At 46.5% G+C, this 27,074-nt stretch overlaps 2 long non-coding RNA genes across 3 annotated transcripts; one reads left to right on the forward strand and one right to left on the reverse strand.

The window, feature by feature from the left end:
- Positions 1-1,001: 1,001 nt before the first annotated feature.
- Positions 1,002-19,542, reverse strand: LOC119878830. Of its 2 annotated transcripts, none has more exons than XR_005387181.1 (3): positions 19,443-19,542; positions 19,168-19,249; positions 1,002-1,128 (listed from the first exon to the last, which is right to left on the reverse strand). It is a non-coding gene; the product is annotated as an uncharacterized LOC119878830 (long non-coding RNA). The 2 variants fall into 2 exon arrangements; XR_005387180.1 differs by lacking the exon at positions 1,002-1,128 and adding an exon at positions 18,166-18,349.
- Positions 19,474-23,223, forward strand: LOC119878831. The gene is made up of 3 exons (XR_005387182.1): positions 19,474-19,636; positions 20,415-20,625; positions 22,237-23,223. It is a non-coding gene; the product is annotated as an uncharacterized LOC119878831 (long non-coding RNA).
- The last annotated feature ends 3,851 nt before the right edge of the window (positions 23,224-27,074 follow it).

The raw sequence follows: 27,074 nt of genomic DNA on the forward strand, positions 1-27,074 counted from the left end.
CTGCTTCTCACAGGAATCGTGTAGGGTTATACTGTGACGACCTTAAAGAAGACGCTGATGCCTGAATAGGGTTAGGCCAGGTGGCAGGGCCAGGAACCACCCCCCAATCTGGCAGGCCTGATAAGGGTAGGGAAGAGAGCACACACTTGACCCCGTGGGCCACCTGAGAATTTCCCTTTCTCCTCACCTGGTGTCCCAGCACTTCTTTTCTGTCCCCTTTGCTTCTTACCTTACCCATTCTGACTTTTGAGTCTGAATTTAATCCCTCTCTCTCTCTTGTCTTCTGTTATCCCTGTGGCTTAAATCCATTCCTAGCTAGGGTTTTAATCAGCACCTTTTGCCTTGTAATTTCCAAACTGGCTCACCTCTCACTTCATGCTCTGGGTCCCTATTCCCCTCTCTAAATCATTTCAGAAACTTAATATCACTTGCCATTCTCAGGCTACGGTGTTCATGATCTCTTCACCCTTTGTTTGGATTTCAGTGGCCTGAATCCCCGTGACATTTTTTTTTAAGTTTTTAGTTCTTTATTTGAGAGAGAGAGCACAAGTGAGGGAAGGCAGAGAAAGAGGGAGAAGCAGACTCCCTGGGGAGCCCGATCCCAGGCCCCTGAGAGGTGACCTGAGCCAAAGTCAGATGCTTAACCAACGAGCCACCCAGGTGCTGCTCCTGCCCCTGACATTTTATTCTCTTCCTATACTTAAGTCATCTTGAGTTCTCTTCTTCAATACATCTTTCGTCACATTACTATCTTACACAGAACTCTCCCGCGGTCTCCTAACACCTATAGAATATCTCCAGATACCTACAGAGTGCTCTGCCACTCTGGTGCCACCCTATTCTCTACCTTCTTCTTCTCAGATCCTGCACCCCAAGATGACTCACTATCTCCCCAGTGGGTTTCAGTGCTTCGGCTCCCTGTGCCCTCCTGAACATCTCTCCCTATGGACTCCTCCTACCTCTTACCAGGTTACAGTGAGAGCAGGCGTCTTATTTGGAACTGGTCCTGATGCCCACAGCACGATGCGGTCCTTCCTCCCTGAATTCTCATAGCACTTGGTTATTTCACGTCCTTGGGTTTTGGGGTTTTGCTTTGCCTTGCATCTGGGCCCCAGGCAGGAGTTTGGGCTGTGAAGTTCAAAAGAGTGAATTCTGGCTCAGCAACTTTGTAGCAATGTGACCTTGGACCCTTTAATAGGAACCTTTCTTTCTCCCATCTGTAAAATGGGCAACAGTGTATAACCTTGCTACGAAAGTTAGAAATAATACTAGGGTGGAAACACCCTACATGAGCAAGTGATCAATGGGCAGTAACTGTTATCATGAGGCATCTATTTCTCTCCCATAAGAACAGAAAGTCCTCAAGATTTTACTGACCTACTTCTATTTGTTTTCCCATCCACCTTGGTCATCAGCACAGAGCCAGGAATATAGAACCCTCTGAAGCAACATTAGCTGAATGCTGACTAAACTGGAGAAATCAAGACTTTCTCTGCTGCTCTGCTGCTGCCCTGGAGTCGGAAGCCTCCGAGATCCCAACACCAGCCATCCCTGACCTCTGCCTCCATTTCCCCACCCTAATGTGCCTTGTTATCCACCCCCACACCATACATATTTGAAAGAACTCGGCTGTAGGTGGAAATGAATGTTGAGAGCTGCTCAATGGAACAGGAATCATAAATCACTCTGAAGTTGGGATGAAACCCTAGGAAGCCGTGCCATGCAAACCACAATTCCCTAAACCTCTGTAAAAAGTGGCCCCGACACCCCTGGAGACCTGGCAAGACATTCCTTTCTCTCTGTTGCTTGGCACTTGGCTGTTCTAATTCTGGCTGAACCCCCAGCCCACAGGCATATAAAAACTAAAAGCCCCACCACCCATGCCCTAGATGAGAATGCATCCTGGGCCCCATGTTGCTTTGTTCCTGCATTAAAACCCGAAGGGTCTTCAGGTTACAAAAATGGACAGAGAGAGTGGCTGGGCTATGTGGGTGGCTTTGGTATCCCATCCTCCTTGCCTACTTGTGATGGATTTTCCTCAAATCAAGGCCTGCGGCTGCCCCCATCTCAACCAGAAGTGGCCACGGTGAACCCCAATCTCTGTCCTTTGCAGTTGTGCCGGGCAATGGTCTGGGCCAAGGCCCTTGAGCCTGGGAGGGAAGAACACTGGTTGCAGATGCGAGCTCGCAGGAAGCTTTGATGTTCCGAGCAGAAGCGGGAGGCGTGGGAAGTGAGACTTCTGTTCCCTGGAGCTCCCACAAGGCAAAAACCCTTCCGTTATCTTCTAGGCCTGAGCATAGCCTAAAGGTGCTGGCTCAAGTGTGTCTTGGCCCAGAGTAAATCAGGCCCGAACCAAAGAATGCACTTGAATCAAAGTGGAAAATTAGACGCTGTGCAGGAGAAAGCGCTCCTCTCCAAATATATATGCATCAAAGTGTACCCCTGTCTAGCTGGGACAGGAGCCATCAAAATGCAAATGTGGGCCTTGAGAATGCTAATGCTGGAAGTGGAGAACAATGCCGAGACAGACTTCTTGGGGCCAGGGAGAGGGCCCCAGGGCAGGATGTGGGAGCTGAGTGGGGGGCAGGGATGAAAGGGGTAAAGGAAGCCGCGTGAGAGAGCCTGGAGATGAGAAAACAGCAGGAGTCAATTGAGGCTCAGTGACTGCGGGGGCCGGCCTGGAACAGGGGAGTGCTGCCGGGACGGGTCAGAGGACCTGCCACTGACCGCTGACCTGAGGCTGCGAGCCCAGGAAAGAGGAGGGTGAGTTCAGGGAAATTTCTCTGAGCGGCAGCCCAGCGGGGTGGAGAGTCAGGACCTGCCTGGAGTCCCGGGCTCGGGCTTGAGGTCAAGGCCTGGAGAAACAGACAGAAGGATCCGTGTTTCTATAAAGGCTGTGAAGCCAGGAGACGTGCTCTGCTTGGGTGCAAGGGGCCTGTGAAGCGCTCCATGAGGGCGCATAAAAAGTGGGGCTGAGAGCAGGGCGATGGGACGAAGCCAGGCTTGGAGGAGCTGCTTCCCGGGATTGCAATTCTCCTCTTGCCTCTGCCGACAAGTCCTTCCTCTCTTGTGCTTTACTCTCCTATCTGTAAAGTGGCGATCACTGATGCCGAAGACTGAAGAAGTTAAAGCAGACAGCCTGGCATGGGGTACATGCTTGTGGGTGTTTGTTGTCATCTTCCTTTGTGGGATTAAGAAACTGAGGCTCAGGAGGGTTTACTAATGTGTGTGCAGCTCCAGACAGCCAAGGAGTGGTGGGAACTGCATTCCAACTTGGATCTGCCAGTCCGGAGCCCTTCACTAAGCCTCACTACCTGCCTGCCTGTTCCAGTGGTGTTATAAAAACAGAATCCTTTTTTTTTTTTTTTAAGATTTTATTTATTTATTTGACAGAGATAGAGCACAAGCAGGGGGAGCAGCAGGCAGAGAGAGAGAGGGAAAAGCAGGCTCCCCACTGAGCGGAGCCGATCCCAAGACCCTGGGATCACGACCCGAGCCAAAGGCAGACACCCAACTGACTGAGCCACCCAGGTACCCCATAAAAACAGAATCCCGACGTGGGGCCCTGGGATGCCAGGGAGGCAGAAGAGTGGTCAAAGGTATGAAGCTAAGAGCCCTGTGCAAGGAGAAAGCCCTGAGCCTTGAATGAGGGTGGTAGAAAAAAACAACATCAATGCTAGGAGAGGTGGGTTGCTATTTTTGGTTTTGGGGCCTTGGGACCTGCTTACTCATTTCCCAGCAGGCCCTACTCCAGCTCTGGCCCACACTTAAGATGAAGAAATCGCTGTGGAACAACTGTTGCCCCACCTGGACTGTGAGTTCCTGGAAGGCAAGGATTTGCATCCCACCCCTGTGGCCTATACCTGCTGCATATCCTCAAGGGACTTGCACTGCACCCTGCATGGTCACTGAATGGGTTCATTCACTGAAGAGTCTCTTCAGTGCCAGGCTCAGGGCTAAGCGGTAGGAATTTACTGATGAATATGATATGATCCCTGCCCTTGGGTAACTCTTCTTAGTCTGGTGAATGAATAAAAGAAAGAAAGAATGAATGGACGCTGGGAGGGCCAGGCCCCTCTGCTAATTGCTTTACGAACTGGGAGATAGCCAGCCCAGAGATCGACCCCTGAGATACCCTGCTTTCTCTTGGGCATCAGACCCGAGCCACGCAGACAGGCTTGGCCACACTGAGTGTTGGTAAGTGGCTGCTGTCCCAGTCTCAGGGCTTTGAACAAGTACTGCCTTTATAGATAAGGGGATCCACCGTCTGCCGCACACACTCCAGGCAGAAAGGCTCCAAGAGGGATGACAGGGCACCAGGAGCTAATGATATCCTCTCACCTAACCATCTCACCTAGATCCTCCTTGGACCGAGGACTGCCAAGGGCCAGAGGCAACAGGAAGTGGGGAAAGCTGGGATTTTCTCTGGTGTGAAGCTAACTGGGGCAGCCCATTGAGGAGTCACTGGGATTTCTACCTTGGAGAACCAGCCAAAGGAGCCCTGTGGCTCAGAGCTCCCTAAAGATCTGCCTTTTCAGGTAGAGACACATCCCGTCAGAGGTCAGTGGAAGGGTTCAATGAAAATGTTGGATCACATAAAGGGGGGCAACTTGCAAAATATCCAAGAACACATTTTCCCATGTAGACAAGGCTTATATCCTATGGGGTTAACCACAAGGAGCAAATAATGGCATTCCCTCTTCAATGGAAACACCATAGCCTGAGGCAGGTGTATGAGGATGAATGTGTGTGTGTGTGTGTGTGTGTGTGTGTGTGTGTGTGTGTGTGCCAGAACTGAAAGTGAAACAGGTCAGGGCATTTCTAGGACTCACAGGAACAATCCGCAAGAGAGGGCAAGTTTGGCTGGGGCCCCCAAGCTCTGAGCGGCGGGACTCCTGTGAGATGAGTCTGTATCCAAAGGGGCCTCGTGCGAAAACGGAATATGGCCTTCTCACCCTTCCCCAGCAGCTTTGCCCTCAAGGAGTCCCCACTGTGGGCTCTGAAGCTCCACTCTGCTAACTGCCAAGGTGTCAAAGGACCAGGATCAACCCCTGCCCTGCCCTGCCCTGCCCTGCCCTGCCAGCCAGCTAAGGGAAAGATCATACTGACGAGAGGACACATGATGACTGGTTCACAGGAGGGGAGAGCGAGGGACAATATGCACAGACCTAGGAGGCTCACAGCCCCAGGATCCGTGGCACGTGACCATACGCCGGCGCGAATGAGAAAGTAGCGAATGTAGAATAAGCTTGCTGCCACATTAGTGGGTGCGCAAAGGGCTGGGATTTACAATCTGAAATGTGTGTTTTTCTGGGAGGAAATGGAGAAAAAATGAGAACCTGGGCTTTAAAGATAGATCAGCGCCGCTGATGAATTCTCTTCAGTCTCGTCCAACAACCCTTCTCTTCCCCACTGTCATCACCATAACCAAGTTCCCATTGTTCCTCAACTCCTAGCAGTTCTCTTACTTCTCCTCTCCCCTTGCCTCACTGAGTAATAATTTTTTAAAATAAAAACTGGAACAGAAAATCGTCATCGTAAAGTCCTCCAGTGGCTTCCCATAGCTGTCAGATCAACACTGAGCCCCCCGCAGCACCTTGGCCCTCTTCCCTTCCCTCTCCTGCAGCCACGCTGGCTTTCTCAGCTTCCTGGAATGTACAAGCGCCTTCCTGCCATGGGATTTTTGCACACTGATGTGACCATGCTTTAGCACTCAGTTCAGTTTCTAATTATATGTATATGGTGACTGTTTGGTCAGTAACTGTTTAATTGGACTAATTGCTGATTGCAAGTGTCTTTCCCACATTGGACCATCAGTTCTCCGAGGACAGAGACCACAGCAATAGTTTTGCTCCTTACTGTAGCCATCCCAGTGCTGGACAGAGTGCCTGGTGCACAGCAGATGATCAATAAATATGTGCTAAGTGACGGAATAAAGTAACGGGGCAATTTCATTTCATAGATGTTTCCTTGCTGGAACGTATTTGGGCCAGATGAGGAGCCTGGGGCTTGGAAGGGCAGTGAGTGACTTGCTAGAGATCACATGACTTAGCTATTAAGGGAGAGCTAGGACTTGGTCCTGATATTCCCTCCCTTCCCCCTTTATGTCGCTGGTGATGGTGGAGGAGGAGGCGCAAGTGTGCATCTGTGTCAGTGGGGAGGGGCAGTGGCTAGAGATGATGGCAGGGCCAGTTGTTAGATCACAGCTAAGGAAATAGTACCCGGAAAAATCTCTCCCCATGGATAATGCTTCCCTGCTTTAGCATCTCTCTCCTTCAGAAAGAATGATGGTTGGCTCCCAGACTTCATCAATAATCTAAAACAATTGTATAAATTAAAGCAGAATAAATTTTTTTTTAATCTGGGAATATTGGGAATGCATTTTTAGTCCAATAAAAAGTATGGTCTAAGCCTATTTCATGTCACAATAGACCCTGAAACCAACAAGAAGATACCAGAATAGATAACCCATGTATTTTACTAAATGGGCAGAGTGGATTCTGCTCATGGGTAGACAAGGCTGCAGCTGTGGTGCCTAGATTCCCCCTCACCAGTAAGCTCTGAAGGCAACTCTCCTGTTTACCGTTGTGCTGCTGGGCTCCTAATGGGTGCTCCATAAATATTTGTTGAATGAGTAAGTGAACAGATCTTCCATTGGGCTGAAGAGTCCTGGATGGCAGAAGCAAAGTCACAGCACCCAAAGTGCTATAGCTATCTGTTCTAGCATTTGTCACCTCTTAGAAGGCCTATGATTTTATAATACAATTGCCTAACACAAGCAGAAAGCCAGAGACGGGTTGAACATTTTTGCCTATTTGAATGTAGGTAAGCTACCTCACTTGTCCGAGTTTCTACAGCCCTCATCTGTTAAATGAGTACAATGATTCTTTACTCCTGAAGATACATTTTTTTTTTAAATGAATTCAACCTAGTATTTATTGAATGCCAGACACGATGCTAGGTACAAAACAGAAGTGGCCTCTGTCCTTTCTAGCAGGGGAGACATTAAGCAAATAAATACAAATAAACTTATAAAATTACAGTTTTGGATATTTGCTGCAATGGCAAACCACAGGGTGCCATAAGAGACGGCGGCTGATCAGGGTGCAGGGAGGGCCTTAAGAAAGCACCATTTGTTCAGGGCCCTGCGGATGAGCTGGGAGCAGGCCGCGGGAGAGTGGGGTTGCAGGTGAGAGGAGCAGCATGTGCAAAGGCCCGGGGTAGGAAAGAACTGGGGCGCGCAGTGGGCACTGCTAGCGGTCCACGAGAGACGCAGGGGAATGAGGCCTGACTGGAGCCGTGGGCGTACTGAAAAGGTCGTTAAGGACGGGGAGTTTGGGATTCCATTCACATGTCAAGAAAAGCTCTAGGGTCGCTGGGCGGAAAACCCTTCGGGACAGGGGAACGTCTCTTGGTGTGGAGGGCAGAGCCAGAAGCTCCGGGCAGGGACTTCGCAGGTGATGCGGCCCGAAGCTCCCGTGCTCCGCGCCCCGTGCCGAGATGAGCGCCGAGCGGGGCCAGAGCTGCACGAGGAGGAGACCCAGCCCGAGCGGCCTGCCCGGCCCGCGCTCTCGCCCCTCCCTCCAAGCCGCCTCGCTCGGTCCCGACGCCCGCCGGCGGGCCGGGGAGCCGGGCACTGGCTGGGGTGCCGGAGCCCCGAGGCAGCCGAGCCCGGCCAGCTCGCGGCTCCGGGTGGCTCCCGCCGCACTGGGAACTTGGATCGCCAGGGCCCCGGGGCAGCCTCCGGTGCGGGCGGCTCCGCTCCTCCTCGGCACCTCCCTCCCGGGCCTCACCTGCCTGAGCAAACAGCCGAGCCCCCCCGCCGCCCCCGCCCCCGGGCAGGAAACAAGCAGCGGCAGCGCCCCGCCCGCGCCTCCCCGCCGACGCCCCGCCGCCCGGCCGGCAACCCGGCCGGCAACCCGGCCACGCGGCGCTCCGATTGGCTGCGCCCGGCTAAGCGGCGCCGCGCTCGTCCAATGGCGGGCCGGGCCGGGCGGGCGCGCGGGGGGGCCGGGCGGGCGCGCGGGGAGCCCGGGCGGCCGGGAGGCCCGGGGAGCGAGGTCCTACATGCCTGTGGTATTTGCTCAGAGGGGCATGACCACTTTGGGCAAGTCTTTAAATGTGAGTCAGCTTTCGGCCGATCCCTGGGAAAAATTCCTTCGGTGTTGTCAGGCAGGGTTCGCTAGCTGCAGCTTTTTTTTTTTTTTTTTGAACAATTCAAAAGGGATAATCCCAGTCAATGGGGAAGGGCGCTCGGACACTGTCCCTGGCTCCCCAGAAAGGGGCCGCGGGCAGCGCTGGGGGCCGGGCTCCCCCACCGTGGGGCGGCAGCCCCCGGCCCGGCTCGCAGGGAGGCCGGGACACCTGCCCTCTGTGCCTGCGCCCTGCGGCCGTGGTCGGCGGGGCCCCGAGCCAGAGCGCGCCAGGAACGGCGCCCCCCGGAGGTGTGCGGCGAGCCCGCCCGAGCCTGGGGGCCGCCGCCTCCCGCTCCGCTCCCTCCCCGCTGTGCTGCGGCTCCCGGGGCGGCGCCCCCTGCAGCTGGGCCTCCTCCATCCCCTCCCGCCTCCCAGGCTCGGGGTCCTCGCCGGCAACCTCGAAGGCTGTGGCGGAGGAAGAGCAGCGGCCTGGGAGGGCAGAAACTGGGCGCGTCCTCCTAGCCGGGTGGCCCTAATTGCTTGGGCAGGTCGCCTCTGCACTCCCAGCCTCAGTTTCCACATCCGTGAGATGCGGGAGTTGTTCTAAAGAGTCCTGAAGGGGCGTCCTGGTTCTCTGAGTGCTTCCACCGGCCACCCCTGATGCCCCTCCGAGAAGCTGGGCTCTAGGGGTAGAGTAAGCCCTGTGGCCCTGTGGCCCTGTGCCCCGCCAGTCCCCCCAGCCTTCGTTCCCTGCAGATCGTCTCAGAGCCTCTCTGCAGACAAGATTGGGAGTACTGACGGGGAAGAAAAGACCAAAAAAGGCTGAGGGCAGAGGGAAGGGAGCAGGGACTGGAGGGATTTATGTGCAATTTGATTTTAAATGAACATCTTGTGCAAAAGGAGAGGCAATTTGGCACCTGTTACTGGTGAGTTAATAGCTTAGGCACTCTTGGTAATAAGGATACAGTACTGTGAAGACCACATTAGCTCATGTGGCAGCAAATTATAAGAAGGGTTGAGAGAGAGGCTATCGAGCCCCTGCCTGGGAATCTTGTAAAGATAAGGTAGACACTCCTTCATTGGAGGGGGCTTTGAAATCCGGGCAGAATGAAGCCGGTAGAGCCCTCGGAATCCTGGAGAACATGGGAGAACTGGATTCCTTTGAGTGTGAAAAGTATGGTTTGATAAGAAGAGCGTTGCAATCTGCTGCTACTCAAGGGTGTGACCTTGGGCAGGTCACAGTCTTCATTTGCTGCAGGCTGAGGGATTAGACTGACCTCCTAAAGACCCCTCCAGCTCTGACACACCATAATTAAATGGAATAATGTGCGAATAATTGCTTTGAAAACTACGGAGCACTGCGGGTCTTTCTGTTGTTATTTTTGCATAGATAAAGATGACCTGGGAGTTCATTAAGCTCTGCAACAGGTTGTAAATCAGGACATCCACTGCCCACCATCTGAGACTGTAACAGGGCATTTGTTTGGCAACAGAGTTTTACTGTGGCCTGTGAATCAGTATTTTGTATTCTTTTCCTACCATCAGCTCCAGCAGTTTGTTCTCTGTAGTTAAGCATCTCTTTCTTGGTTTGTCTTTCTCTCTTTTTTTCCTTTGCTCATTTGTTTTGTCTCTTAAATTCCAAATATGAGTGAGATCATATGGTATTTGTCTTTCTCTGGCTGACTTATGTTGCTTAGCATTATACTCTGTAGTTCCAACCATGTTGTTGCAAATGGCAAATTTTCATTCTTTTCAATGGCCGAGTAATATTGCATTGCTTGTGATATACCACATCTTCTGCATTCATTTACCTGTGGATGGACACTTGGGCTGCTTCCATAGTTTGGCTACCATAATTGAAGCTGCAATAAACATAGGGGTGCATGTATCTCTTTGTATTAGTGTTTTTGTATTCATTGGGTAAATACCCAGCAGTGCAATTATTGAATTGTAGGGTAGTTCTATTTTTAATTTTTTGAGGAACCTCCATACACAGTTTCTGCGCCAGTTTGCATTCCCACCAACAATGTGAGAGGGTTCCTTTTCCTCCACATTCTTGAAAACGCTTGTTTCTTGTGTTTTGATTTTAGCTATTCTGACTGGTATGATGTCTCTCTTTTTTTAATTATTTATTTATGTATTCATGAGAGACACAGAGAGGTAGAGACACAGGCAGAGGGAGAAGCAGGCTCCATGCAGGGAGCCCGATGTGGGACTCCACCCCAGACTCCAGGATCACGCCCTGAGCTGAAGGCAGACACTTAACTGCTGAGCCACACAGGCATCCCTGAAGTGATATCTCATTGCAGTTTTTATTTTCATTTCCCTAATGATGAGTGATGTTGAGTATCTATTCATATGTCTCTTGGCCATCTGTATGTCTTCTCTGAAGAAATGTTTGTTCATGTCTTCTGCCCATTTTTTAATTGGATTATTTGTTTTTTGGGGGTGTCTAGTTGTACCAAGGGTTTTTTTTTTTCTTTTTAAATTACTGCTACCAATTCAAAAATAGAGAAGGACATCTAAACTATGAGAAGGAGGGTAAGATGATCATTCTATGTTCTACAAGAAGAGAATTCCTAAAGACCAGAGCCTAGCGGAGAGTTTGGTTCTGCTTGGGCAGATCCGGGTAGTCTTCAGAGGAGGTGATATCTGGGATACTGCTTAACGATAGAGAGAATTTTTTTCTGCAATGAGAAGCATTGTGAGTGTGGGTCTCTTACAAAGGTCAGGTGCCGGGTGTGTGGAAATATAGGGTGCTTGGATGAATATTGCAGAATTGATCTGGAAGAGAAAGACCATTATGTATGGCCTTTGTCATGTTAAGGGATTTGAACTTTTTTTTTTTTTTTTTTTAGATTTTTATTTATTTATTCATGAGAGACCCACAGAGAGAGGCAGAGACACAGGCAGAGGGAGAAGCAGTCTCCCTGCGGGGAGCCCAAAGCGGAACTTGATCCCAGGTCCCCAGGATCATGACCTGAGCTGAAGGCAGACACTCAACTGCTGAACCATCCAGGTGTTCCAGGAATTTGAACTTTAATTTGGTAGAAAATGGAGAGCAATTGAAGGCTTTTAAATAGGTAGAAGAGATTGGTGGTGAAAAACACTGTTGAAACTTCAGGTTATATAGTGAATCCAGGTCATGGACATTTCTTTTTTTTTTTTTTTTTTTTTTTAATTTTATTCATTTATTCATGAGAGACACACAGAGAAGAGAGGCAGAGAAAGAGGCAGGCTCCATGCAGAGAGCCCGATGTGGGACTTGATCCCAGGACTCCAGGATCACACGCTGGGCCTAAGACAGGCACTCAACTGCTGAGCCACCCAGGCGTCCCGGTCATGGACATTTCAAAAATGGAACGAGTGAGTATAGAATGGGATAGAAAATATCAAAATACATGCATGCAGTAGGTATTGTTTCATGAAATGGATGTATTTGTGTGTGCTCATGTGTGTGTTCTGGATCATGATATAAAATGTACTTATTACAGTAGCTCAGGGTTTAAAAAGTCTGAAATCCATTGGATCTGCAGACCCTTCTGACTGCATCAGGGAGGGTGGGCTACAGGGAGAGACATAGGAAGTTCTTGCAAACAGGACAGGTGACTTGCATTCCCTCCCACTTCAAGTTCTTGAGAAGGAAATTGCTTAACTTTTGAAAGAGAGTTAACTGATCTTTTCCAAGGCCTTCTCCACAGAGGATAGGTAATTATATTTGCCCTGCAGAGTAATGGAAGTGACTACTGAAGTATTTGGTACCCTGTTTCGTTGGCAGGCACTTTGCCTAACAGTGCAAATAACAGGGCCAGTAGTTAGAATTCGATGTCTTTGAGTCTCTGCCACAGACCCACATGGCCCTGGCACAAATCATGATCCTGTGACTGAAAAGTCATGGTATTTTTCCATTCTTCCAATGAAACATTATGTACTTACTATGGCCAACAGATGCGTACAGCTACCTGGTATCCTACGACTGGCATCCGGATACGAATTCAGTGAAGATGGCAGATATCATGAGTAATGGCCTTATATTGAAAGCACTCAAGAAGACTATTTCAAGATGTCTGTGTGGCTCAGTCAGTTAAGCATCTGCCTTGGCTCAGGTCACAATCCCAGGATCTTGGGATTAAGTCGCATATCCAGCTCCCTGCTCAGAAGGGGGTCTGCGGCTCCCTCTCCCTCTTCCTCTGCCCCTCCCCACTGCTCATGCATGCACGCTCTCTCTCTCTCTCAAATAAATAAAATCTTAAAAAAAAAAAAAAAAAAAGAAGACTGTTTCATAATGTCCTATGGTCATAACACTGACATTTTAACAGATCTGAGTGTAGGGAAGGCCTTTGGGGTTAACTAGTTCTCAACTGATTCAATCAAAGCACATCTCTCTGTCCACTGGCCTTAGAGAAACTGGAGTGCCACTGGCTACCATCTGCCCTATGACATACCCATTACTTCAAAACTGATTTTAAGAGTCTATGCTTGCCCTTCCTCGGGCAACCTTACCTGCAGTGGGGATCCATTTACTTTTTAGAGTCCAGCCATGTGGGGAATGTTGCTCCCTTGCAATATGATCCAACTTGTTTCTTTTTATGGTGACTGACCCTGTGCCCGTTTGATGACATAGCGTATACACCCATGTCCTCACCTTACGTAAACCAAACCCTGTGTATATGGTAAAGATACCAGTTCATTTACATAACTTCAAACGTAACAGCCTCTTGGTTACTCCTTCAAGGCAAACATACCCACACCTTTCTTCCAAATCTATAAATCTGCATATCCTTCCTGTTTGAGCTGGGGTTTTTCCAGTTCCTTTGTCCCTTGCTCCTGACTGCTACTCAATCTGTAATAGCAAGAGCACCTTACTATGGTCTAACAGCACTATGTGCCCCGCCCTATACAGGGCACTTCATGCAATCAGGAAAAATTCCAAGGGGTATTAGTATCTCACTTTTACAGGTAAAGAAACTGAGATGGATACTGTTAACATTTTCACATCTATTTAACGATCAAGTTGAATTTCAAAATCTTCTCATTCCATTCTATCTTAGAAAAACCACGAAAACTCACTTAACCTTTTAGAGAGAAGGTCTAAATGGGATTGTTTTTCCATTGCAGCTCATACAGATGAAGTGTTTCCAAAAGTCCTATGTCCAAACTCTCGCCTCCTGACAGAGTTCCCTGGCTATGAGAGAAAAGATTGCTTTCAGTGTCAGATAGAGGAAGAGAGGGAAGGAAAGTGATCCAGATTACACAGTTCCTGATCTAAAAGAAGCTTGAACTATAACCCAAGCATGTACCCACCCTTTCTTCATTGTGTATTCATTCTTTATTCACTGTTTTCCCTCCATCCCTACCTTCCTTTGGACATCCACTCTTGTGTCAGAAACACAAAGCTGGCACTCCAAAAATACTGGAGTGGGTCTACATCAACCATCTTTGATGTGAGTAGCATTGCTCTTGACATAGAATAATTATCCAAGGCTTAAGCACCAGCCACTCTATGGCCAGGAATAAGATCGGGGCTGGCCAGATGCATAGGAAGTGTATGTTACAGGGGAAGTATACTTGTCCACATCTGCTAGGTTGGAAAAGTGACCATCCTTTTAACCAGTCTGACATAACGATGCTTTCCCTCTTCCCCCTTTGTTTGGAACCAAGAATCGTAGAATTCCCTGAGTTGGAAAGGGTCTTGTGGGTCACATAATCAGCTGATGCAGGAATTACACTACAACTTCACTGACTTTGCTCATCCAACTTCTCCTTGAAGACCATTCCCCTGCCCAGATATGAGCTAGCTTGATATTTTACATGGATGATTCACTCCATGCATGGAAAGCTTTAATGTTAGGCAATTCATATAATTCTCTAGCAAGCTTGATCTGATTTCCTAATACTTCCATCCATGGATCCCATTTCTACTTCTTGGGTTGCCAAAAGTTCTAATTCCTCTTCCACATCATAGTCCTTCAAATGTATGAAGGTAGATAGCATGTAATTCTTAGCCTTCTCTTCTTCAGACTGAGCTTGCCCAGTTTGTTCTGGTTTTGCAATTGTATTGGTACTCTTGGTAATGTCCATCTTAAATGTAGTGCAGACTTGAGTGACTGAGTGAATAATGAGTTTTTACCACGTGCCAACTCTCTTCAAAGACATTATCTCATTCAATTCTATGTCCAGCCTATGAGATAAGAATACTTTCCATTTTATAGAGGAAAAAACTGTAGCTCGTGAGGTTAGGTGTTTGGGCCAAGGTCAAATAGTTAGAAATTGACAGAGCTGACCCATTAACCTGAGCCTTTTACCAAACACATGGGCATTATTCTTTTCCTTGACATATGAGTTTCACCAGGTCAAGGATGGTACAAGACATGCAAGAAACGGGGCTTCTAATCCTTAACTAAATATGAACATTGGGAAAAGATGATCTGTATCTCTGTAATCTCAAGTCTTACTTTGCTGGAATCATTTTCTCCCTCTGCCTCTCCCTAACCTGATTCTGGCTGTAGGTTGTAACAAGATAGGGGGCAGCCTTTCCATTTCTGCAGATAAACAGCAGAGAGTTGATGGTTTCTGTCCATATTGAGTCAGGGGACACAGTGTTGAAATTAGAATTGAATCTCCAACCTCAAAGACAACTTTTGTATACATAAACAGAAATTGCTAATTTCACAGGTGTATGCTTAAAGCGGGAAATATTGGAGACATTTATCACTTTTCCATAATATCTTTGGAATACAGGAGCCCTCTGGTGGCCAAAATAGCAGGAAGGTGTCCTTGGGAAAGGCAGTCAGATTTCCTGCCAGAACTTCCCTTAGTGATCTCTGGCTTCATTTTGAGGATGCTCCTTTGCCGTTTGTCCTCTTTCTGCCCACTTTTAAGGAGGGTTTCTTGGGGGTTTTTTTGCACTATCCTCCCTTCTCCTTTCCCCCTCCAATTCCTCTCTGCACCTTCCCCTTCAACGCCAGCTGTCAACCCCCATGCCCCTGGAATCTCTACTTCTTGCAATCTTTGGCCTCAGAGGACCCTTTCTGAAATCTGGCCAGTTCCCCTGTGGCAGGTGCTGAGCGACAGCTGCTGCCTCCGCTGCTGCTTCAGTAGTGTGGAATTCAAATCCCTTGTGGGTGTTTAGAGCCTGCAGATGGATTAACTAATGATGTCTGTTCATCAACAGGCATTTGCAGTGTCTTGCTAAGCACACAGAGGATGCTGATCATCACCCAGAACCAAGCTTTCTTAGAAGAGCAGATAAGCTTCCTCTTCTATAGGCAGAAGGAGCTGACTACACATCACCTGGTCCCTGGAGTTAGCTAACTGTCCAGAACCTGGCCATTCTAAGTTTCTGGGTACAGATCTCAACCAGGCAAGTGTCTGCTTTCCTCACGGTAGCTTGCATGGAATTGTCTGTCTTCTGGAAGTCCATGCCACACAAGAGCCAACAGCAAATGAAGACCCACAAAATAGCTATTCTACATGTGGATAATTAAGAATTGACCATTGATCAAGTGGCAGAAGTAGTGGCTTCGGCAAACTTCAGTAAAGTACACAAGGGTAAAGAAAGCTAAGACAGGGTGAGGCAGAAATTTTGGTTAAGGGCAGCCCGGGTGGCTCAGCGGTTTAGTGCCGCCGTCAGCCCAGGGTGTGATCCTGGAGACCTGGGATCAAGTCCCACGTCAGGATCCCTGCAGGGAACCTGCTTCTCCCTCTGCCTGTGTCTCTGCCTGCCTCTGTGTGTGTGTGTGTGTGTGTGTTTCTCATGAACAAATAAATAAAATTTTAAAAAAAGAAATTTTGGTTAAGATTCTGGCTTTTAGTACAATAAGGTGATGGAGCAGTGTAATACAAAGCAAGCTGGACTGTAAAGAAAAAAACCCTCCTATAAAATGAGCTGATGACTTTATCACACTATGATACTTAACAATTAGTGGCTTAAATCATAGTGCAATTAGAGAGATAGGCCAATTCATTGCCCTCACTCCAGAGACAATCAGAAGAACAATCAGAAGATTGAATTTAGTAACAGTGTTTCTGGGCTTGTTAGAAGGTAAAGCAAGAAGAGGGATCTGGGAGAATCATAAAGTTTGGAGCTGCAGGTTTGTATAATTTGCAGAAGAAAAGGCTAGAGAGAGAGAGAGAGGAAACAGCTACAGAGGGCATGGCTAACATAGTCCTCTGAGGGATTGTGTAGTAGTGACAAAATGCAACAGGTTTCTAGTTCCACTACCTCCCCAGCAAAAGGGAGAGGCTGTTGCATGAAGCACAGTGAATTCAGGCTCCTAACTATGAGGATTAGGGTAGCATTGAGAAATGTCACCTTACAAGAGGCAGAAGTATCTTCTTCAGATTTTAGGAAAGTGTGGATACATCTTTTTGGAAGCCTGTAGGTGTGGATGGGTTAAACCCTACCTCAAGGATGGATGAGCTTGCTTCTGGGGATGTTCTCCCCAGATCTGTCACTCTAGAATCTCCTTAGGTTTCTTGTTTCCCAGCGTTTCATGGGTTTTTAAAGGACATCAGGTCTAGAGGTTTGGGGTGAAAGGATGATGCTGGAGTGGATGCTGAATCTGTCATCTCAGTCTAGTTTCTCTCAGCGGGCTACCCTCCTTGCCGTTTCTCACCTCCCAGCAAGATATGCTCCCGATTCTTAGTTTCTGACCTGACTTACAGGATTTACCATAACTTTGTCAGAACACCAAGAACCCTCGCAATAAAGCCAGTACATGGTTTGTTTCGTGCTTCCCTTGGTTCAGTGTATGTGAATGTACCATGATGTCCTCTTCAATACACCTGATGTAGTCAGGTCTCTGTTCTCACACTAAGCTGTGAGCAAAGAGCCTGAACCATGTCTACTTAATGGACTTTGGTTAGCAGCACAGTCCAAAGACAGGTGCTAAACAAATTATTTTTTATCATGATCCCGATGGCATAATGAAAAGCATACTACATTGGAAGTTAGAAGATCTAGTTTAGTCTTCCCCTGCTACCAGTTAGCTGTGGGACCTGGAATATCTCACTTTGTTTCTCCAGGCCTCAGTTTCCATGTTTATTCAAAGAGGAGATTTGGACCAGATAACCTTGAAGAGCACCTCTAACTATAAAATGTTCTGCTTTTACAGTGGTGCTCCCCTCCAAAAGCCTGTAGGCTCCTTGGGTGTAGGAGCCAGTGGTGTTCCCAGAGTGCCCAGCCAGACTCTCTGGCCCTTGGAGGTGGAGGTGAAGGGGTGGGGAGTAAGGAGAATTCAAGTTTCTGTTGATAGATTCATCATATCCAGACACTTTCCAGGAGAAATCTAACAGCCATTTAGGAGTAAGAGGCACCGAAAAGAAACTAGGGAAATTGGTTTTCCCTCCAGTGTACCTCTTATTGCATGCCTATGGGCACTCCATTCTTTACTTCCATTCATGCCAACAATGGCCCCAGATCAGGAGAAGAGCATACATGGCAGCACATTCATCTCCTGCTCCAAACCAGAGGATGGGGCTGAGCTGCCACGACCTGTGCAAGAGTGTTCATCACCCTGCTGGAAGAGGGGAGAACTCTCCTCTTTTATGACGAGGCGAGGTTTATGCTTTTCTGTGAAAATGTTCATGTAAATGGAAAGAATAGGCTAGAGGGTTTGGGCATAGAGCCGAAGCTTTTGTGAAGCGTAAGATTCCTCAGCTGTCATAAATATCAGTAGAAGGGGAAACAGGTGGCGAATCCCTGGTTTCCTTACACAAATATTTTAAGTGGATCATAAACCCCCCTCTGTTCTTCCAACCAATAGTGTTCTGTGCTTGCAGCTTGTAATGCCAGAAGTTTTTTTTTTCCAAACCACGCAGGAGCATCACTCTGCTAGTGAGTGCTGGTGTTTTGGGTAAATAGACTTTGGTTCTAGAAGGCTGGCTTGAGTCCTAATTCCCTAACTCTGATAACTGATGAAGAAGGCGGCCCAACTGCCTGGGCTTGATTGACTTAGGGGCTCATTTTATTTCTGATAACCGAGCCCTAGCATAAAAGAGTTATGTCTGCCAGGCAGGCGAGGTGGGAAGTCTTGGCAGCAGCTCTGGGCGAAACCAGGAAGAACATGATGAGGCCGACTGAAAGAGGACGTCACTCGTTTTTAATGAACGGGTGCATGTCAGGCAGGCAGAGCCTTGGGGGAAAGCCTTTTCATGAAGGGGGCAGTGAGGGACAAGGGCATCATATGTCCTCCTCAGAGAAGGGAAATAATCTAAGAAGTAGAAGGGGGTACAAAATGAGGAGACAGATTACCTGAGTGTCTTTGGAAGAAATTATCTTGCAGAGATAGAGGCAGGTAGTAAAGCTCATGATCCTGCTCACACCAAGATGGAAGAGATAGAATCATGGAACTGACAACTGCAAAGTACCTGAAAGGTCTTTCATTTTCTGGGTGAAAAAACAGGGCTTTTTCTAGGAGTAACTGAGGAGGTAAGGCTTTTTTCCAGGGCAGGATTTTTTTTAGTACAGAATATGGTTTGGGGTCAAACAGACTTAAGTTGGAATATCCATAGCCCAGTTACCAACTGTGACCCTGGAGGATAAAAATACCTACCTCTTGGGGCTCTGGGGAGAAGTAAATAAGAAAATGTATGTAAAAGCCCCTAGCCCAAAACCTCGCACCGTGCCTAACAAAGTACTGACAAATGGTCATATCTCTTCCATATGATTATGATGTCCCTGGCTAATATAGTCTACACTGTCATGAGAGTGAATTAGAAAAATATGAATCAAGTCATTGCTATATGCCAGACACACTCCTGTTATAGGCACTTAATTAATTATTAAGATTATATGAGCCTTGGGAATAATTGTACAAATATTAACTGTTATATTAATAAATAAAACAGTGGTCGGTAATGGCAATGGTGGTTGTAACTGCTCAGACAGAAGAGATGACATGGGGCAGGTAGGAGGACAGTTTTTGGGGGACCTAGTGCTATAGTTGGCTTTGGCTTTTGGTTGCAAGTGATCTGAGGAATAGGAATGCTCTGTAGTCATTCATTCCTTGGGCAGTCATTGAGGGCTTACCGTGTGCCAGTCACCGTCCTAGGAACTGGAGACGTAGTGGTCAACAAAACCACGGTTCTTTCCTTAAATGGAGCTGACAATTCTAGTAGAGGCAATACATGAACAAGGAAATTGATATACTGTCACACAGTGATAAGAACTATGAAAAAAAAGAAAACATAAGCCAGGACAAGGGGATAGAGAATGATTGGAGGGATAGCTAAGGGAATGCCTCTCTGAAGAGGTGACATTTGAGTTGAGATCTGAATGGGGAGGGGAAATGGTCATGTGATTACCATAGGGGTGGATTCCAGGCAGAGGGAAAAGTCCTGAGGTAGAACCACAAGGAAGCCATCTGTCTGGAATGTGGTATTGTGATCCCTGGCTGGAGATAGGTGTTCTATTTCTGCCTGAATGCAGAAAAATGAAAGATTCTAAAGAGATTCTTCTCTAAAGAACTTACAAAGAGGCCTGGGACAGCCCTTTCTGGGTAAGTCTAACAGGGAAGAAGCAGGTGAGAGGTACCATGCATCTTAGGACCTTCCAAGAAATGAGAAGAGTCTCTTAAAACAGTCCATAACTTGGCAGTGACAGTCTAAGAAATGGCATCTTGAATCAGAACACAGAGCTACGTGTCTCTGTACCAGTCCAGGCATCTGTCACTGTCCAGTGTTCAAGGCACATTTGGTGGAAAGAAAATGAACCCACCATCAGGCCTGAGAAACTTTCCCAAACTTCCCACTTTTCCTCATGAACCTACTCGGGCTCATCAGATATGAGTTTTCCCAGCTGTCTTTAAAGATATTCATATGTCCCAATCCCATCATCTTGAAAGTAGACCCATGAGAGCAGGCACTAGGTCTAATTCGTAGAATTCCCATGGGAAACAAAACACCTACCACAGAGCTTTACACATGGCTGGACTGGATGAGTTCTCCTAGTTGTTATCCAGTTAAGCACTGCAAGATTACTACTCACCTCATAAAAAGCCTGTCTTTTTGGTTGTTCCAAATTTCATCTCACTCAGGCTTCCAGGGTTCCCCCAGGTTATAGGTTTGTGGAGGCAATGAGCAAGCCCTTTTCACCAGTTCTGGTCCTTTGTGACTATCCAAACTCGTCTCTTCTTGCAGCTTCTCCCTCATACTGACAAATTCTTAGAGATCCATGTCAGAGGAAGCAGGGCACTGGTCTGGGGTACTGTTTCTGACATTTACTAGTATGAAACCTTGTAACCTGACCACTAAGAGCCTATTTTTCTCATTTGAAAGTGCCAGACAACATTCCTGCATTTTAGAGGGCCCTGTAACAGATGGTAGGAAGACGAAGTCAATATTACACCTACTTCATAAACTTCAAAGCACACATCAAGTTGCAGTCATACATGTGATCTTCTCCCATCAGCCTCCTCCTGATATCCCAATTGTCTCTTGCTGAATTTCTCCAGCTGTGAAGTTTTGAATTTTTTTCTTTAGTTGACAGGTGAGTGTTGGATTTGTCCAAAGCTGCAAGTTTTTGCCTTGGATTCTGACATCTTACCTTTCCTTATCGTCCTCCTTCCCCTTTGGGAATGCTTAGAGTCCACTGGGTTGATTCAGGAAATAATCTATAATAATCTCTAGGTTTTTTCCTAGGATGTCAATATTTCAAACGGCATTCCCTGTCATTCAAATAATTTCAACTCAGGACACATAGAATGAGCTCCTGGTCTATATTGTTTGCTATAAGTAGAGACCATAGAGAATGAAAAGGTGGCTAAGGAGCACTTAAGGAGTATAGGTGAGGAGATGAAGATGACAGATGCACACATGATGGGGTTAGCATGCCAAATAAAGTAGGTGACATTGCACTAGAGTGAAATGCTATAGAGCACAGAGAAGTGAGCCATCAAAAATGACCGAGAGAATTAGAGTTGCCTTCTCAATGTGGCTACTTTTTCCTACTGGGCTTTGGCTTGCCCAAAGTGTGGCTCTTATGTCCTCACTTCCAGCCTCATAAATGTTTACGGGATGGAGCAAGGGTCTTTCTTACCCTAGGGGGGAGTGGGTTATATAGGGAAAGTATACCCCACCCTGAGAGTAAGAGGCCTCTGAACCAGTGACTGGAAGACCAGGAGGGAGGTGAAGGAAGGTTGGACCAGGTCTAGAAAAATGAACAAATTTGGCCTGGTAGGGATTTGTCTATAGCAGGACCTCTTCGGGTTGTACACTGGGGCCTGGACTGTGAAGCACTTCTGCTTCGCACAAGCCCTGGCAGGAGGCTTTTACTTGCCAGGGCTGAAAGGAGCCTGGACCCTGTCATTGAGACCATCCAGCCGGGCTCTCTCTGTCCTTTGTCAGGGCCTGGGAGGCTCCGTATCATTACTCCAGAGCATTCCGCTTCCCTTCGGCCTCATTACGCAGTACATTAGCTGTGGGAACTAAACCCATTACAAAAAGGAGGGGGTGGAATTGGCACACGGGGAAAGAGGCCTTCTCAGATCAAGCTAACAACTTGTGCCTATTAACTAAAGAAGATCGTTAGAAAGTTCCCATCTCCTCCTCTCCCCCCCCCCCCGCCTCGCCCCCTCCCTCCTCACTTGCCGTGTCAGATATAGAGGGAAAGCAGGGCTCACATGTGAACTCGCCAGTTTCTTGCACACACACCCAAGCTTAAAGGGACCTTGCTCAGGGCTCCAGAGGAGTAAGCTTTGGATGGTGACAAGAATTGCTTTGATGTCAAATTCACATTTTAAATGAACAGGACTTTTCTCGAAAAGATGGGTCTTTTTGGCCCCGTAGACACAGTGACTGAAATAAATTAAGTCCCACTTCAGGACAATTTTATATGACTCCATAACAAAATAGACCAAGGGGAATGGTTTTATTTATATAGTTTAATAGTGTGAATAGCAGAGCCAGAATGTACTTTGGGATGAATCAGTTTAAAGCTGGTTTTGCAGATGGGGACACCAAAGCCCAGGGAGAATAAACAGTGTCCCCCACACGTTACATGAACTACACAGATCTTGTTTGCAAGTCTTTTCTAACACACTTCCTCCAGTTTGCTCATTTGTTCTTTTCATTTTCCTCCCTCCTTGGCTTTGTTCCCCAGCTAAGTGTTGGGGAACATTCTCAAAGAAATCCAGTAGAGCACCTTTGGTATTAAGCCACACAGGATTTGGAGTATCAGCAGTGGCCTTGCCACTCACTCTTCCTTTTCCCCAGGTGAAAAACCAAAACAAACCAAAGGACTACCACCAACCAAAAATCCCATCCAGAATATGGTTCATGCTTCTGGTCTCAAGGCAAAGGTCTAATGGAGCTCTCTGTATTACTCCTGGCCCTAAGTGAAACATAAGAAACCTCACTGCCCCATTCCTGCCTCTGTGGCCTCCCAATGCTCATTTCTGTTTCCACTGGCAATCTCCACATAGACATTTACCTGGCAAGTGTGCCTTCAAGTCTATGTGCCCTGCTCCTCTGAGTGTTTGAGCTCCGTCTGCAACCACTCAAAGAGGGGAATGTGGAGAAGGCCAGCCATGCCATGGTTCTCACCTGGCCTCCTCAGGCCAATGGGGGAAACATGCATTGGGGGAATTTTGGAAACTCTACCATCCTGGTTGTGTGGAATACTGAAGAAAAGATACTTTTCTCTTAAATCGGAGCGTGTGTGCATGTATTTACTATACTCTATAAAAAGGTCTGATTAGCATTTCTTTTTTAGTTGCTCCTTCTCCATCCCAGCTGCACCAATTGTGGTCAGTAAAACAGAATTGGGTGCAACAGTAATTCAGGAAAGCAGCTGAAAGGAAAGGGAATGAGTTTGCTTAGAGCTTGAAGAAACCACTCCAATTTAAAAGATAGAGAAGGGATGAAATGAGAAATTTGGAGGGAAGGAACAAAAAAATTCCAAAGACATAGGAACTGAAGCAAATGGGGGAAAAGGGAGAGAGAGAGAGAGAGAGAGAGAGAGAGATATCTCAAACTACTCACACTGAGAAACAGAGAACCCCTTTCTATAGAAAAATGCAAAAAAACAAATTTCTTTTTTCAAAACAACAAATGGGATAGAAAAGTCTGGATTTTTAAAAATGAAAACATAGAGGATGCCTAGGTGGCTCAGTCAGTTAAGTGTCCAGCTGTTGATCTCAGCCCAGATCTTGATCTCAGGGCCACACATTCAAGTCCTACATTGGGCTCCACACTGGACATGGAGCTTACTTTAAAAAAGAAGAAAGAAAGAAAGAAAAGAAAAGAAAAGAAAAGAAAAGAAAAGAAAAAGAAAAGAAAGAGGAGAAAGAAAAAAGAAAAGAAAGAAAGAAAGAAGAAGGAAGGAAGGAAGGAAGGAAGGAAGGAAGGAAGGAAGGAAGGAAGGAAGGAAGGAAGGAAGGAAGAAAGAAAGAAAGAAAGAAAGAAAGAAAGAAAGAAAGAAAGAAAAGGTAGAGATGGAAGTTGCTTATTTCCTTCCTTTGATCTTTCTTTTTTATTAGTGCTTCTTTTCATGTATTTTTTTCTAATAGAGGAAAATAAAATTGTCTGGTCTTCAGGCACAGAAGAGATAGGTGCAGAAGAGATGTGACCTCTTGCCTTTGAATGACTTATGCAGTGGAGTTAGAATTGATCTAACCACGGGCACTGAGGGAGGCACTTGACGGGATGAGCACTCGGTGTTATTCTGTATGTTGGCAAATTGAACACCAGTAAAAAATAAATTTATTATTAAAAAAATAAATTGATCTAACATCTTTTCTTGGGGACTGGATCTAGATTCTTCTGCTAAGTCTCCTCCTTGATCTTAAGCATACCTCCTCCTGCTAAGTCACCTTCTCCTTCCTTTTATCATCATTGGGATGTTGGGGGACTTCATGAGTTTATGTTAGACAAATATTTGGAACTCAACAGAGTAAAGGCACTAGAGAAAGTGTGACCAGCATTCATAATGATGATTCTTGGAATCCTTTATAAAGATTGCATGCAAATCACTGCTGTGACTGCTCACTTTTATAGGCTTATAACTTACCCCTCAAAATTACCTAATTGGGACTGAAATATCTCCAGCTGGCTCTCAGCCCCAAGGAGTTTATTCTTGGAAAGTGTGACCTCCTATTGTCTATTTTCAAGCTTGTAAGTAATGCAAGAGGATCTGTACTTTATTGGGAAGTATCAGTGCTGAAATCCACACTGAGTGGAAGCTACCAACAGTTAGGGAGGGACTTGGAGTGTCAGACAGGCCATTCCCTTCTCATTTTCATGAACCAAAGCAAATGAAGTGTTTGTGGGATCTCACAATGGTCCCAAGCCTTGTTTTCTTTTAGGGTCCAGGTCATCTAGCACAGCACATCAGTAGTGAAGAGTTTAAGACCTTGAGTCAACACAGACCTGTGTTTAAATCTCAGCTCCCCTACTTACTAGCCAAGCAAACTTGAGCATGCTTCTGACTTCTCTGAATTGCTTCATTTTAAACTTGGAGTTTGTTATTTGCTACGGAGAATAACTGAGATGATTGTTAAAAAGCATGTAAAGTATGTACCACATACTTTATATAATGTACTAGGAGTTGGGAAATCCAGTGTTGAGATACGTAGGAGTTAAAAAACTGGCCCTGTCACTTCCTGGCTGTGTGAGCCAGGACAAGTTAATTAACCTATCAGTGCCTTGGTTTCCTCACCCATAATGTGTGACTAAAATATCTACCTCCATTAGGTGGACTAAATTAGATAATCTGTAAGAAAGAGTACGACACATATTGGGCAGATAACACATGGTGATGATAATTCTTGGGTTTATTTCCCAGACTCCAGTGTTATTCCTGCCATCAACTATGATTGTGACCTAATTAGGTTACCTAATTTTCAAAGACTCCCATTTCCCTATCTATAAAATAGAGGCAGAACTGGATCTCTATTGTTCAAAGTCACATGGTGATTATATAGACTTGGGCTTCAGAGCATGGGCTCCAAATTCAGACCTCATGATGGGCTTAAATTCTCGCTCGATCCCTTACACCATTCTGGTTTTGAGCAAATTCTTTCACCATTGAATGAATCTAGGTTTCCCCATCTACTAGATCGGGCTTAAGAAAAATGGAATTATTCTTGTGAGGATTAAATGAGATGGCCCATGCAAGGTGCTCAGCACAGTGGCAGGCATTTCCTGAGCCCCCACAACATTAGCCAGTACTATTATCGATATTGGTACTATTATTAATATAGCTAACTGAAAAAAACCTCACAGAAGAAATATGTAGAGAACTAGATTTTGAAGGTAAGGATGCAGAGTCTGATAATAGGAGGAGGAGTCATCCATGTGAATGTCCTGTGGAGGGATCCAACATTTGCAGATTTTGAAAGCTTTCCAGGTATTTCTGACTCAAAGCCAGGGCTGATATGAGAACAAGGCAGTCACAGGCAGGATTCATTAAGTGGGGACCAGGGTCAGGCATTGAGATGCCTAGCTTCTGCCTCTGCCTCTGCCCCTAACTAGCTGCCTGGCCCTGGCAATTTACTTCACCTCATTGGATTTCAATTCTTTCATTTGTAAAAGGAGGAAGGTTGATCTACCCTGAGTGATCTCTAACTCTCCTTCTAGCTCTGATGTTCAAGGATCTTAACTGGCTTTTCTTGACTGGATGAGCACCCATGTTCAGGCATCATTACTCATCCTTCCTTTCCGTTTTATCTCTTGGAAAATTTTCTCAAGCTGGCAGGCTCTTGAGTGAGCCCTCTGGGTCTTCTCACCACACCTCTATGAGGTCGCCACATGGATTAAACTAGTTTACTGCCCAGTCTGACTTGGTCTCTACCTGGCACCAAGGAAAGAGGCCAAATAGAAAGGCGGTGAGACTTTGGTGACAATCCAGAGACTCGCTCACTGCGTGACTTGGAAATTTGTAATTGTGTAACTTGTGGCTTTTGATAATAGGAATTGCTCACATTTCTTGAACATTTATGACTTGTCAAGCACTGCACTAAGAGCTTTAAGTCTATTATCTGGTTTAATCCTCACAATAGCACTGTGACGTCTGAATGATTATTCCCATTTTATAGCTGTAGATGGAGAATCTGAGGTTTAAGGAGATTAAGTAACTTGCCCAAGATCACACAACTGGTATGTGGTGCAGGCAGGGCCCACACCCCAGTCTGCTGAGCTCCAGTATCAGGGCTCTCCAGTATCATACCATATTACCTCTCAGAAAACCACATCACAGTGATTGATTGGTACCAAAGAGCAGATCACACAAGAGGGGTTCAGGCTTGTCTCATATATGAGGGCCTACATTTGTTATGTCAGTTCAAAAGGGGTTTCTAGAAGCCATTGACTACTTCACTTGCCTTTAGAGACCTTTCCCAAACTGCCCCCAGTGTATTTTTCCAGTCCTATCCTGGTCAGTCACCTACAGTGGAAACATTGCCTTGCAGTTTAAAGCACAGCCTGTGGTTTGGCATTGCATTGTCTAATATAGTATCCACTGGTCTCATGTGGCTATTAAGCACTTGAAATGTCCAAATTGAAGTGTGCTGTAAGTGCAGATCACACCAGATTTCAAAGACTTTTTAAAAAGATTTATTATTTTTTATTATTTATTTGAGAGAGAGAGAGGGCAAGCACGATTAGGGGAAGGATCAGAGGGAAAGAATCTCAAACAGACTCCCTGCTGAGTGGGGAGCCTGACTCAGGGCTCAATCCCATGACCCTGAGATCACAACCTGAGCCAAAATCAAGAGTCAGATGGTTAACCAACTGAGCCATCCAGGGACCCCCAGATTTCAAAGATTTAGTGTGAAAAAAAATATTAATAATTTTTCTGTTGATTACATAATTGAAATAATCATATTTTGGAAATATGAGTTCAAGAAAACATTAATAAAATCAATTTCACCTCTTACTGCTTTCTATTTCTATTTTTTTTAAAGATTTATTTACTTATTTTAGAGAGAGAAAGAAAGAGTG

Source organism: Canis lupus, unplaced genomic scaffold (assembly GCF_011100685.1).
Source record: "Canis lupus familiaris isolate Mischka breed German Shepherd unplaced genomic scaffold, alternate assembly UU_Cfam_GSD_1.0 chrUn_S1955H2154, whole genome shotgun sequence".
NCBI classification, from domain to species: domain Eukaryota; kingdom Metazoa; phylum Chordata; class Mammalia; order Carnivora; family Canidae; genus Canis; species Canis lupus.